At 46.3% G+C, this 13,429-nt stretch overlaps 1 long non-coding RNA gene across 3 annotated transcripts in view; it reads right to left on the bottom strand.

Moving 5' to 3' along the window:
• Positions 1 to 2,504: 2,504 nt before the first annotated feature.
• LOC134966060 (uncharacterized) overlaps positions 2,505 to 13,429 on the bottom strand; it is a 173,113-nt gene continuing 162,188 nt past the window's right edge. For all 3 annotated transcript variants that reach the window (XR_010188574.1, XR_010188573.1, XR_010188575.1), the window contains one exon: positions 2,505 to 3,770. This is a non-coding gene — a long non-coding RNA (uncharacterized LOC134966060). The remainder of the gene's footprint in view (positions 3,771 to 13,429) is intronic.

Below are 13,429 nucleotides of genomic sequence, written 5' to 3' on the forward strand. Positions count from 1 at the left end.
CTCTTTGTATTTTTTGTACTCTTTTCCCGGAAAGCATTGCAATAGGCAGCGTGCTAAGAGCGAAGTTCATTCAAGCGAAGTTTGGAACTTTTTAGGGGAGGTGTATCAAACCTTGGAGAGAGATAGCTGCTTGTTATAATTTCTGTAACGTACTCTATAAAATGATAGAAGGTGATTCAGGACCTGATGGTTTGCGTATATCGCTGATGGTTGTTGATCTGCGCATTTGCAGGATATGTACTGCGCATATAAAGATCTTGTTCAGCGAGACTGCTCACAGTGCTCCCTGATTACATTACTCTCATTCTCTGGCCCTTTTGGGGCGTGAAGGTGGCAGTGATGGGGACCATTCCCCAAAATGTAGGCGTGTCGTCTCATTTTGAGGGAGCACCAGGGCTAGCGTCTTGGGGGGGGCGGTAGAGCAATTACTGTAGCTCTGTTTTTTTCACCTAGGTGAAAAAATTAAGCTGTTTGCCATTTTTATGGTGAGTGGGGACTCACACTATGAAGAGCAGGGCCGTTTTTTCACCTAGGTGAAAAATGCAGCAGGGGCAGAAAATACGTGGATCGGCGAATCCATGTGTTTTCCCTCAAAACGTGTGCCATTTTCGCCAATTTTGTGGCATTTTCACTTAAAATAAAAAGGTGAAAAGGCATTGGCAAAAAATCTATCTATCTATCTATCTATCTATCTATCTATCTATCTATCTATCTATCTATCTATCCACACACAACTCTCCAATGGTTTCCTAAGTCTTTATGGTTACTGGCCACTCCCCCTGTGTTGACTGACCACACCCCTAAGCATGGGCCCCTACCACTGCATTCCCCCGGTGGGCCCTTCATACTCCAGCCCAACAATGGCTATATGTGTGATAAGTGGCGGGATACTATATGTGATGCATTACACAGCCCACCCTGAGTGCCAGAGAGATAAATACTATAATTATCGCTGTCTGCTATCAGAGGCGCTGTGCTGGAGTGAGAGACAAAGGGGTAAAATAGAATGCAGCACTTTTCATAGCCGCTGCATCTTTGTCGGTTTGGGCTGCTGGATTTAAAGGACAAATAATAATAAATACACAACGATGCATGGTTTGTGTACTTAATATTATTGCTCCACAAAAAGAAATTATAATTATCAGAAAAATGACTGATATGGAAATTGCGATGTGAAAGTGCCAGCCTAGGCTGATAAATGCAGAAGCAGCAGCAGCAGCAGCAGCAGTAAAGGGGGGAATGATTGAATGTGACCACAGATTATCAATAATTGTATTTTCATTAAAATTTTTGCATCTTTCTAAAAGTTTTTGTGACTTAACAACAGAGATCTTTGTGAAGGCAATTCATTATTTATGACACACAATAAAGTGGTTGAATTGTTATCCCCATACTTACCAAAATGTCCGGGTGTAGAGTAATGTACAGTGCATCATACAGCATACAAGACGCTATTACTCTGGCCTCCTGTCATCCTGCTGCAGAAGTCAGAGGGTTGGATTTCTATTGGCCTGAGTCACTATTGCAGAGCACAGGGAGCCTTAATCAGCAACCTCACATTCATCAGTATGTAATGAATACATCTTCCTGTCATGTGCATATTATTTATCAGACGCGTCTGTGCTCTTATAAATGAAGGCTGGTTTAGCCAGTGAACGACCCTGTGAGATTACATGTGTATGCTTCACAGTCACTGGCTACACTGATCACTGGTGGGGGGCAGGCTGGCAAGCGTTGCCCAGGAGTAGCACTGGGGCACACACCAGCAAGTAGCCCAGAAAGCTGTTAATAGTATCTCCTGCTATTCAGTCTCCCAGCTAATAGAAGAAGTCCCAGGCAGGGCTGCCATCAGAAACTATGGGGCCTGGGACTGACAAAATAGACAGGGCCCCTCCGACCCCCCAAAAAATATTCTGCCGCACTGCTCCACCCCCATGTGATGTCATACATTGTGACGTTACATATACGTGGAGTCTTGTTGACTTACGGGAACAGTTCACAGAGAGCTGATGCGCAGATAAGGATTGTTTTAAGAAGTCCTCCCTGCGCATCAGACTGCTGTTGTTCACAGACTGGTGCAGCTTTCTAAGTATTGGCGGTAGGAGACAGGAGTGGGCCCCCTCTCTGTATGGTCCCGGGACACCAGTCCCCCTCTGATGGCTGCCCTGGTCCCAGGCCTGACCTGCTGAATACCCTGCACTAGATGTGCGTATTTTAGTATGCCAGAGCTCTTACTGCTTCCCTTGTACTTTGTACTGGGATATTCACTCAATGTCTGTAAAATATTGTATTTATATAGATGTGGTTACATGGCGCCACCAGAACCCATTCCCTTGTAATTACAATGTGTCCGTAGTTTGGTCCCAGAAGCTTATGAATAGTATTGTTGCTTTGATACTAACAAAAATAATTGGGCATTCTATTCTTGGTCTGTATACTTAGGAAACTTTTAAACAGTAACACACCCACATAGAAGAGAAAGTACAATGTGTACATACAGTACGTATTTTGTACGCGTAATATGCGCATATGTATTCATGGTCACGGAGTGATACATTTGTCATTTACACTTACACCAATGTAACAATCTAGTTTTTGCTACATTGGGGTGATTCATCGCTGCTGCTTAACCTGGGAGATAGATGCTAAGATATGATGGCACTGAAGGCCACAGACCCAAACTCCAAAGCCACCAAGCCCAGACTTAGGGGGTCATTCTGACCCGTTCATTTGCTGCATTTTAATGCAGCAGAGCGAACGGGTCCCGGCTGCGCATGCGCCGGCGCCGTAGTGCGCCGGTGCATGCCAGACAGCCGAAGGCCATAGCAGGGATGCGATCACCTCTGCCTGATTGACAGGCAGAGGCAATCGCTGGGCGGGAGGGGGCGGAACGGCGGCATTTGGCCACCGTTTCGTGGGTTTGGCCCGGCCAACGCAGACGTGGCCGGACCAAACGGGGGGCGGGCCGCAACGGCTGCGTGACGTCACATGCAGCCGCTGCGGGCTGGGGAGCGATGAGTAGCTCCCGGCCAGCATGCTAAAGCTGCGCTGGCTGGGAACTACTCTTGAAGTGCAAAGGCATCGCCGCTGTGTGATGCCTTTGCACTTCTGCGAGGGGGGCCGGCACTGACGTGCGGGGCGGGCTAGCCCTGTTCTGGGCGTTCCCCCGCATGTCAGGGAAGAAGATCGTAGCTGTGCTAAATTTAGCACAGCTACGATCAACTCGGAATGACCCCCTTAGTAGCCAGCAATACAAGCAGGTGATGATGCTGCCTCTGACTTCCTGTCCTCCATGGCTTCATTCCATAATAGTAATGTGGCACTGTTAGACACAAATAAAGCACTTGCCACAAATATGTCATCATATTTGTAGACTTTCACAAATGAATGCAACTTTCATGCTTAAAAAAAAAAAATGTTTGTAGTCTTAAATAAAATGTCAGCCAGGTAAACACCAATTTGACAGAGAGTTTTGGTGTAATAATCAGAATCTTAGAAGCAAACCACCGTCTTTTAGAGGCAGAAACAAATGAAAATATGACCTTTCAACAGAACTGAAATCATCAATTTGAAATGCAAAACAATCTTCTTAGGTAGATGAATGAAAATTTGAAAACATTAAGACAAGAAAAAGTTGGTCTCCTCCCTCAGGTATGAAGTTCCGCCAGTAGTAGGGCCAACACCTCACCTGCACCAACACCACCCAGGCGTGGGGCCCATTCTAGAGGTGATGGTACTGTTCCATGCCGCTTCTCATCTTCCCCTATCATCTAAAAGGAGACATTGATAAAAATGGGTGAAAATACCCAATTACATTATTATTATTATTATGGGCCCTCATTCCGAGTTGATCGCTCGCAAGGCGATTTTAGCAGAGTTACACACGCTAAGCCGCCGCCTACTGGGAGTGAATCTTAGCTTCTTAAAATTGCGACAGATGTATTCGCAATATTGCGATTACAAACTACTTAGCAGTTTCAGAGTAGCTTCAGACTTACTCGGCATCTGCGATCAGTTCAGTGCTTGTCGTTCCTGGTTTGACGTCATAAACACACCCAGCGTTCGCCCAGACACTCCTCCGTTTCTCCGGCCACTCCTGCGTTTTTTCCGGAAACGGTAGCGTTTTTAACCACACGCCCCTGAAACGCCGTGTTTCCGCCCAGTAACACCCATTTCCTGTCAATCACATTACGATCGCCGGAGCGAAGAAAAAGCCGTGAGTAAAAATACTATCTTCATTGTTAAATTACTTGGCGCAGTCGCAGTGCGAATATTGCGCATGCGTACTAAGCGGAATTTTACTGCGATGCGATGAAATATACCGAGCGAACGACTCGGAATGAGGGCCCTTATTAATTACATTATTATGTTATGTTTGCAAATAAACATCTTTGTATTTATATGCTTTACCAAACCAGTTAATATTTTATTGTTTTGTTACTCATAAATATTTGTTCACAATTGTTATAATGACCAACAGCAATGTTTAAACTTTGCTTAAAGAAACTAGTGCATTGATTTTGTGCATTGCAGTGAAAATTTTATGCTACTTGTGTGCAAATTCATGTGCTGTAGCAAAGACGATTCTTACAATTTATGACTTTGACAATGTTTGTACCGATGGTGATTTGTTACGATTTGTAGGGAAATTTACTAAGCTCCCGATTTTGACCGAGATGGTGTTTTTTCTTCAAAGTGTCATCTCGGGAATTTAATAAACTCAAATCACGGCAGTGATGAGGGCATTCGTATTTTTTTGGAACTCAAAGAAAAAACTTACGAATGAATACACCATCGGTCAAATACGCCTGTTATTTGGTAGAACTCGGTAATTTACTAAAAAGTGTAATTCACAAACACTGCCGGCAATAGCCAAACACTGCCGTGAAAAAATACAAATCGTAAAAAAGTGCTAAAATAAAACAGACCTGCTTTTTATTACCGTGTTCTGATAGGCATGCACGGATCCATGAGATCCGTGCATGTTTATCAGTGGGAAGGGGTGGGAAAGTGTTAAATTTGTGGGAAAAAAATGCGTAGGGTCCCCCCTCCTAAGCAAAACCAGCCTCGGGCTCTTTGAGCCGGTCCTGGTTGAAAAAATATGGGGGAAAAAATGACAGGGGTTCCCCATATTTAATCAACCAGAACCGGGCTCTGCGCCTGGTTCTGGTTCCAAAAATACGGGGGACAAAAAGCGTAGGGGTCCCCCTTATTTTTGAAACCAGCACCGGGCTCCACTAGCCAGGTACATAATGCCACAGCCGGGGGACACTTTTATATTGGTCCCTGCGGCCCTGGCATTACATACCCAACTAGTCACCCCTGGCCGGGGTACCCTGGAGGAGTGGGAACCCCTTAAATCAAGGGGTCCCACCCTCCAGCCACCCAAGGGCCAGAGGTGAAGCCCGAGGCTGTCCCCCCGATCCAAGGGTGGCGGATGGGGGGCTGATAGCCTTTTTGTCAAAATGTGAATATTGTTTTTAGTAGCAGTACTACAAGTCCCAGCAAGCCTCCCCCGCAAGCTGGTACTTGGAGAACCACAAGTACCAGCATGCGGAGGAAAACCGGGCCCGCTGGTACCTGTAGTACTACTACTAAACAAATACCCCAATAAAAACAGGAGACACACACCTTGAAAGTAAAAGTTTATTACATACATCCACACCTCCAAACATACATACTTACCTATGTTCACACGAGGGTCGGTCCTCTTCTCCATGTGGAATCCATGGGGTACCTGTGGGAAAAATTATACTCACATAATCCAGTGTAGATCGGTCCTCTTCTGTTCTTTTTGTAATCCACATACTTTGCAAAATAAAGAAACGGACACCCGACCACGCACTGAAAGGGGCCCCATGTTTTCACATGGGACCCCTTTCCCCGACTGCCAGGAACCCCCCCTGACTTCTGTCTAAGAGGGTTCCTTCAGCCAATCAGGGAGCGCCACGTCGTGGCACCCTCCTGATTGGCTGTGTGCTCCTGTAGTGTCTGTCAGGCAGCACACGGCAGTGATACAATGTAGCGCCTATGCGCTCCATTGTAACCAATGGTGGGAACTTTGCGGTCAGCGGTTGACCGAAAATAACCTCACCGCTGACCACAAAGTTCCCACCATTGGTTACAATGGAGCGCATAGGCACTGCATTGTATCACTGTCGTGTGCTGCCTGACATACACTACAGGAACACACAGCCAATCAGGAGGGTACCACGACGTGGCGCTCCCTGATTGGCTGAAGGAACCCTCTTAGACAGAAGTCAGGGGGGGGTACCTGGCAGTCGGGGAAAGGGGTCCCATGTGAAAACATGGGGCCCCTTTCAGTGCGTGGTCGGGTGTCCGGTTTTTTATTTTGCAAAGTACGTGGATTACAAAAAGAACAGAAGAGGACCGATCTACACTGGATTATGTGAGTATAATTTTTCCCACAGGTACCCCATGGATTCTACATGGAGAAGAGGACCGACCCTCGTGTGAACATAGGTAAGTATGTATGTTTGGAGGTGTGGATGTATGTAATAAACTTTTACTTTCAAGGTGTGTGTCTCCTGTTTTTATTGGGGTATTTTTTTAGTAGTAGTACTACAGGTACCAGCGGACCCGGTTTTCCTCTGCATGCTGGTACTTGTGGTTCTCCAAGTACCATCTTTTGGGGGAGGCTTACTGGGACTTGTAGTACTGCTACTAAAAACAATATTCACATTTTGACAAAAAGGCTATCAGCCCCCCATCCGCCGCCCTTGGATGGGGGGGACAGCCTCGGGCTTCACCCCTGGCCCTTGGGTGGCTGAAGGGGGGGCCCCCTTGATTTAAGGGGTTCCCACTCCTCCAGGGTACCCCGGCCAGGGGTGACTAGTTGGGTATGTAATGCCAGGGCCGCAGGGACCAATATAAAAGTATCCCCCGGCTGTGGCATTATGTACCTGGCTAGTGGAGCCCGGTGCTGGTTTCAAAAATACGGGGGACCCCTACGCTTTTTGTCCCCCGTATTTTTGGAACCAGGACCAGGCGCAGAGCCCGGTGCTGGTTGATTAAATATGGGGGAACCCCTGTCATTTCCCCCCCCATATTTTTTCAACCAGGACCGGCTCAAAGAGCCCGAGGCTGGTTTTGTTTAGGAGGGGGGACCCCACGCATTTTTTATTTTTTATTTTTAACAATGTTTTATTTTTTACGAATGGTGCACAATGAAGCCCAGCACGGATCTCACAGATCCGGCCGAGATTCATTGTGTTAAAGTCGGCAGTGTTTTACAATTCACTCCCGTAAAACACTGCCAAAAAATACGAATGACATTGACATCAGTAAATACGAAAATGCAGAATACGACAGCTTAGTAAATTAGTCGTAATAAATTCAAAAAGTTGCAAATTTACACTTTCGATGTCATTCGTGTTTGAATTTTAACCTCAATCGGAAAAATACGAATTTGAGTAAATTTACCCCACGGAGTGCAAAGTCACTTTTGACATGTGAGTTCCATACAAATTGATCCTTCGTGCATTTGCAATTTAAAAACATTGCAGTTTTTTTCAGCAAAAAACGGCAAATCAACCAAAGTCGGCCTTTAGTAAATAGCCCCCCTGGTTCAGTTTCCTGACTACATCTACTAAGAGTTACTGTTCTTTTTCATGGTTACAGCTACTTACAGTTCTTGGTTCTAATTACTGGCTACAGCTGACTACAGTTCTTATGCTTAATAATAATTGTAATGCACTGGCAACAAATAAAGAGTGAGTTTAGTAGTTGCTTATTACAATTTATAATACACAATAGCATTTTTTTGGATTTTCAAGGTAAGGAATTAACAGCAGATTAAGCTATTGTTTCCGATTACAGTTGGCACATCTACAATACAAACATTAGTAGCAATCAAGGTTACATGTAACAATTTGTCCCAGCTCTAAAATCAATTCACTATCGATTACTCTATACAACTATTGTATACAATTATAAAACTAAAGAGAATGTGTCACGGTCAACACATATAATGCAAGTTATACCCTATATATCAAAGTCCTGTTCCTTTAGGATAGGGAAATGATCCCCTTCCTGTCTGCTTAATCTTTCAGGGCAGTGGCATCACAAGGGGGCTGCGGGGGGCATGGACGTCACCCAGGTGTGACCCGCCGATGGTTGACACCAAAATGGTGGCTCCTGCTCAGTGACAGGAACCGAGTGCAGGACTGTAACATTACATGCAGCACCCGGCTACTGTCACAGTGTAGGAGCTGGGAAGTGCAGGCCCACAGTCTTTAGGGGCAGCATGCATCTCCAGAACCGCTTTAGCGATGAAAACTGGGGGTTGGGACTCAAATCTCTGCCCCCTCAGCTAAGCCATGCCTGTTTTCCATGGCATGCCCTGGCAATACCGCACCAGGTGTCACTGAGGTAAGTGACGCCGCGGTTGCACAATAGTATGATAAATGACTCCTGCTTAGTCTATGATGGTTACTAGCTGGAGGAGACTATCTAGGGTTACTGTGCAGTAAGTTGGGGACAGCTGGATTTTATTTTACAATCTCCCCGTCCTACTTTTGCAGGTGTTTTCGGGGTAAATTTACTAAAGCTTCTAAAACAGAGAATTGATGATGTTGCCCATAGCAACCAATCAGATGCTGTCTGTCATTTTCTAAAAGGCAATAGAGAAATGATAGACAGCATCTGATTGGTTGCTATATGCAACATCAACAATTTCTATGTTTTAGAAGCTTTAGTAAAATTTACCCCTCAGATTTCATAGGAAGAAGAGCAACATTCTTCAAATGCAAAGAAGCAATAGGACACAAGGAGATGCACTGAGACTGGAGGTAGGTTCAGGGGAAATCTGAGGAAAAATGACTTAACAGAAAGAGTGGACAAGTGGAATAGCCTCCCACCAGAGGTGGTAGAAGCCAAGACAGTATAGCATTTTAAACAAGCATGAGAAAGACATAAGGATATCCTTACAAAGAAATAAGGTTTGAGGGAAAAATATGGTAAAAAAAGGGACAAGTGATTCTTATCTGCTGTAACATTCTATGTTTCTAAAAAGTAACTCAAAACCTGAACCGTTGGGGTGCCTTGAGGGCCACGTTTGAGAACCTGTGTTAGAATGTATTTTTAGGCTTTTCTTTCAACAGGAGAGGCACAGCTGGCAGAAATCAGTGCTTAATTTGGGACCACAGAGCCTGGCTAGCATTTCGTCTTTGAGAGAGATGAGTCAGTTACTACCTTAGGGGACAACCAGGTCTCCATCTTAGGGAGGGGCTAGCCAGTGGCATAACTAGGGCCCCGCAGCCACTGCGATCGCTTGGAAGCGCAGGGCTGCGGGGGCGCCGCCGCCACTGATTGCTGCTATTTTGGGAAAGACATGGAGGGCACAGTGCGCGCCTCTCCTGTGTGTCCCTCCTGGGTCTCCGGCGGCAGCGGCGTGTTTGTTAAATGAAGTGCTGGTTCGTGAGCTCTGATTGGCTCACGAACCGGCACTTCATTTGACAGACACGCCGCTGCCACTGGAGACACAGGAGGGACACACAGGAGAGGCGCGCACTGTGCCCTCCGTGTCCTTCCCAAAATGCACAGCAGTGGGGGAGCCCAGGGGAGCTGGTGGGTGGGGGGTGTACCTGGCACGGGGGGGGGGGGCATATTTGGCACTGGGGGGTATATCTGTACCTGGTACTGGGGGGCATGTTTGGCACTGGGGGTATATGTGTACCTGGCACTGGGGGGGGGGGCATACTTGGTACTGGGGGTTTATGTATAGCTGGCACTGGGCGGTGGGGGGGTATTTGGCACTGGGGGTATATGTGTACCTTGCACAGGGGGGAGCATATTTGGCACTGGGGGGGTATATGTGTACCTGGCACTGGGGGGCATATTTGGCACTGGGGGGTATATCTGTACCTGGCACTGGGGGGGGGGGGCATGTTTGGCACTGGGGGTATATGTGTACCTGGCACTGGGCGGGCATATTTGCCACTGGGGGTATATGTGTAGCTGGCACTTATGTGTAGCTGGCACTGGGGGGGCATATTTGGCACTGGAGGTATATGTGTACCTGGCACTGGGGGTGCATATTTGGCACTGGGGGTATATGTGTAGCTGGCACTGGGGGGCATATTTGGCACTGGGAATATATGTGTACCTTGCACTGGGGGGGCATATTTGGCACTGGGGGTATGTGTGTAGCTGGCACTGGGGGGGGGGGGGGCATATGGGGCACTGGAGGCATATGTGTATTTGGCACTGTGGAGGAATATCTGGCACTAGGGGCATATGTGGCACTGGGAGTACAGGCCTAGCAACAAGCATTACCCCCCTGGTTACAAGCACATCACCCAGCTCATGAAATCCCTGGCAACAAGCATTACCCCCTAGCAACGAGCATGACACCCAGTGCATGAAACCCCTGGCATCGAATATTACCCCCTGGCAACAAGATTGAAACCCAGCACATGATACCTCTGGCAATAAGCACAACACCTACCACATGAAACCCCTGGCAACGAGCATGGAACCAAGAGCATGAAACCCCTGGCACCGTGCATGGAACCAAGAGCATGAAACCCCTGGCACCGTGCATGGAACCAAGAGCATGAAAACCCCTGGCACCGTGCATGGAACCAAGAGCATGAAAACCCCTGGCACCGTGCATGGAACCAAGAGCGTGGAAACCCCTGGCACCATGCATGGAACCAAGAGCATGAAACCCCTGGCAATGAACAGGTAATTTAAAAGAAATTAAAAGCCTTACTGTAGGACTTAATGTATAATGGGCATTGCGGTGTGTGTCATAATGTGTCACAGGCATTACGGTGTGTGGTATACTATATCACGGGCATTGTGGTATGTGGTATAATGTCTCAGGGGCATTGCAGTGTGTGGCATAATGTATAACGGGCCTTGCGGTGTGTGGCATAGGGTATAATGGGCATTGCGGTATGTGTCACAGGCATTACGGTGTGTGTGGTATACTATATCACGGGCATTGTGGTATGTGGTATAATGTCTCAGGGTCATTGCAATGTGTGGCATAATGTATCACGGACATTGCAGTGTGTGGCATAATGTATCACAGACATTGCGGTGTGTGTCATAATGTGTCACAGGCATTGTATGTGCTATAATGCATCAGGGGCATTACAGTGTGTAACATAATGTATAACGGGCATTGCGATGCGTGTCATAATGTGTCACAGGCATTACGGTGTGTGGTATACTATATCACGGGCATTGTGGTATGTGGTATAATGTCTCAGGGGCATTGCAGTGTGTGGCATAATGTATAACGGGCCTTGCGGTGTGTGGCATAGGGTATAATGGGCATTGCGGTATGTGTCACAGGTATTACGGTGTGTGTGATGTACTATATCACGGGCATTGTGGTATGTGGTATAATGTCTCAAGGTCATTGCAGTGTGAGGCATAATGTATCACGGACATTGCAGTGGGTGGCATAATGTATCACAGACATTGCGGTGTGTGGCATAATGTGTCACAGGCATTGTATGTGCTTTAATGCATCAGGGGCATTACAGTGTGTAACATAATGTATAACGGGCATTGCGATGCGTGTTATAATGTGTCACAGGCATTACGGTGTGGTATACTATAAAATGGGCATTGTGGTATGTGGTATAATGTCTCAGGGGCATTGCAGTGTGTGGCATAATGTATCACGGACATTGCAGTGTGTGGCATAATGTATCACGGACATTGCGGTGTGTGTCATAACGTGTCACAGGCATTGTATGTGCTATAATGTATCGGGGCATTGCAGTGTGTAACATAATGTATAATGGGCATTGCGATGCGTGTCATAATGTGTCACAGGCATTACGGTGTGTGGCATATTGTGTCATGGGCATTATGATGTGTGGCATAATGTCTAAGGACCATTGCAGTATGTGGCATAATGTATACTGGGCATAACTATACGGAGGAAAAATGACAAATAATGTAAGGGGCATGAATCAGGATTATTTTTTTTTCCTGTGGTGGCCAACGTCTGGGCATGCAGGTTGCAAAACTGGGGTATAAGGTAGTCTTTTCCTGCAACGCCACGCCCCTTTATGCAAACCCACGCCCATGTCAGCAAGGTCACGCCCTTTATGCAGCGTGCTCCTTCTTCGTGCGCAGATTAATCGCCTTACTAGTGCCAATTATGAGGGGGGGGGGGGGCGCCAGAGAATGTTTTGGCTTGGGGGAGAAAAATTTCTAGATTTGCCACTGGTGCTAGCACTGGGCTATTTAGGGGTGGTGGTACTGCCCAAGCCGGTTTACATAGGGGGTGGAAACACCAGTCCCATTTAGTAATTTAAATATCTATAGTATGGGCTTTGGCCGAGGTAGCGCTGCATTTTTGCCGCCATGCTTAATTTAATAATTACAATTTGATTTAATAAATGTGTCTTTGACCTTTTTTCCCCATTTATACAGGTGTCCATGTCTCTATTTATTAGTTTAAGCTTAGAACTGCGGGAAATATAAAACATATAGGTGACTTATGTATAAGGTCCAATAATGGTGAAACTACAAATATAGGAGCTGCTAGTTTAATAGGGTGTGCTGTAAAAGATCTACAGTCATTAGGTCAACCCCATATGGTCAACAGACAAAAGGTCGACATGGACAAAAGGTTGACATATGAAAGGTCAACACCGGAAAAGGTGGACAGGTACAAAAGGTCAACAGGGTCAAAAGATCAACATGACCAAGTGTGGGTAGCTTTGGCAACTGAACCACCAATTCTTGAAACGCGCACTCCTGAACGCATCTCCTAAACCACCCACTTCACAGAGGAAGTGGGCAGATCTGGGAGGCTGGCTTACTCTCCTGGGAGTAGGTAAGTATCGCTTATTGTATATGGATGACCAACAGGGCAAGGATCACATTGCTGTACAGACCCTAAGGTAGATCTGGCACTGAGAGTGGCGTAGAGATTTACTTGGCACAAGAAATAAGTTGTTTGTAAACATCAATTTAACACAATTTCTGTGAAAATACTAGACAATGTGTCTTCATTATTGCTGTGTGTGTGTGTGTGTGTGTGTGTGTGTGTGTGTGTGTGTGTGTGTGTGTGTGTCATGCCTGTGGTTCCATGTGAACCCTGTGGCTGTAGGAGCTCACAATGTCCCGGAGGTTGACCACAAAGCCCAGTGGGCCCCTCTCAGATTTGTACTGCAAGTTTTATGTTTTGCTCTCTCAACATTCGGGAAAAGTGAATCACTCAGCATTAACCATCTGGCTGCTGAAATTAGGGGGACACTGCAGGTCACCAGGAACCGATAAGAGGTATACTACTCTAAGTACTTTATTTGTGTACTAATTTGAACAGGTAAATACTCTGGATACCAGTTAGGAAAGAGAAGACATGAAGAAAACAAAAAAAGGAAGAAAACACCTCAAAACAAAAACAAAGTTAAGCACAATAATAATATGGAGGGTA

Source organism: Pseudophryne corroboree, chromosome 10 (assembly GCF_028390025.1).
Source record: "Pseudophryne corroboree isolate aPseCor3 chromosome 10, aPseCor3.hap2, whole genome shotgun sequence".
NCBI lineage: Eukaryota > Metazoa > Chordata > Amphibia > Anura > Myobatrachidae > Pseudophryne > Pseudophryne corroboree.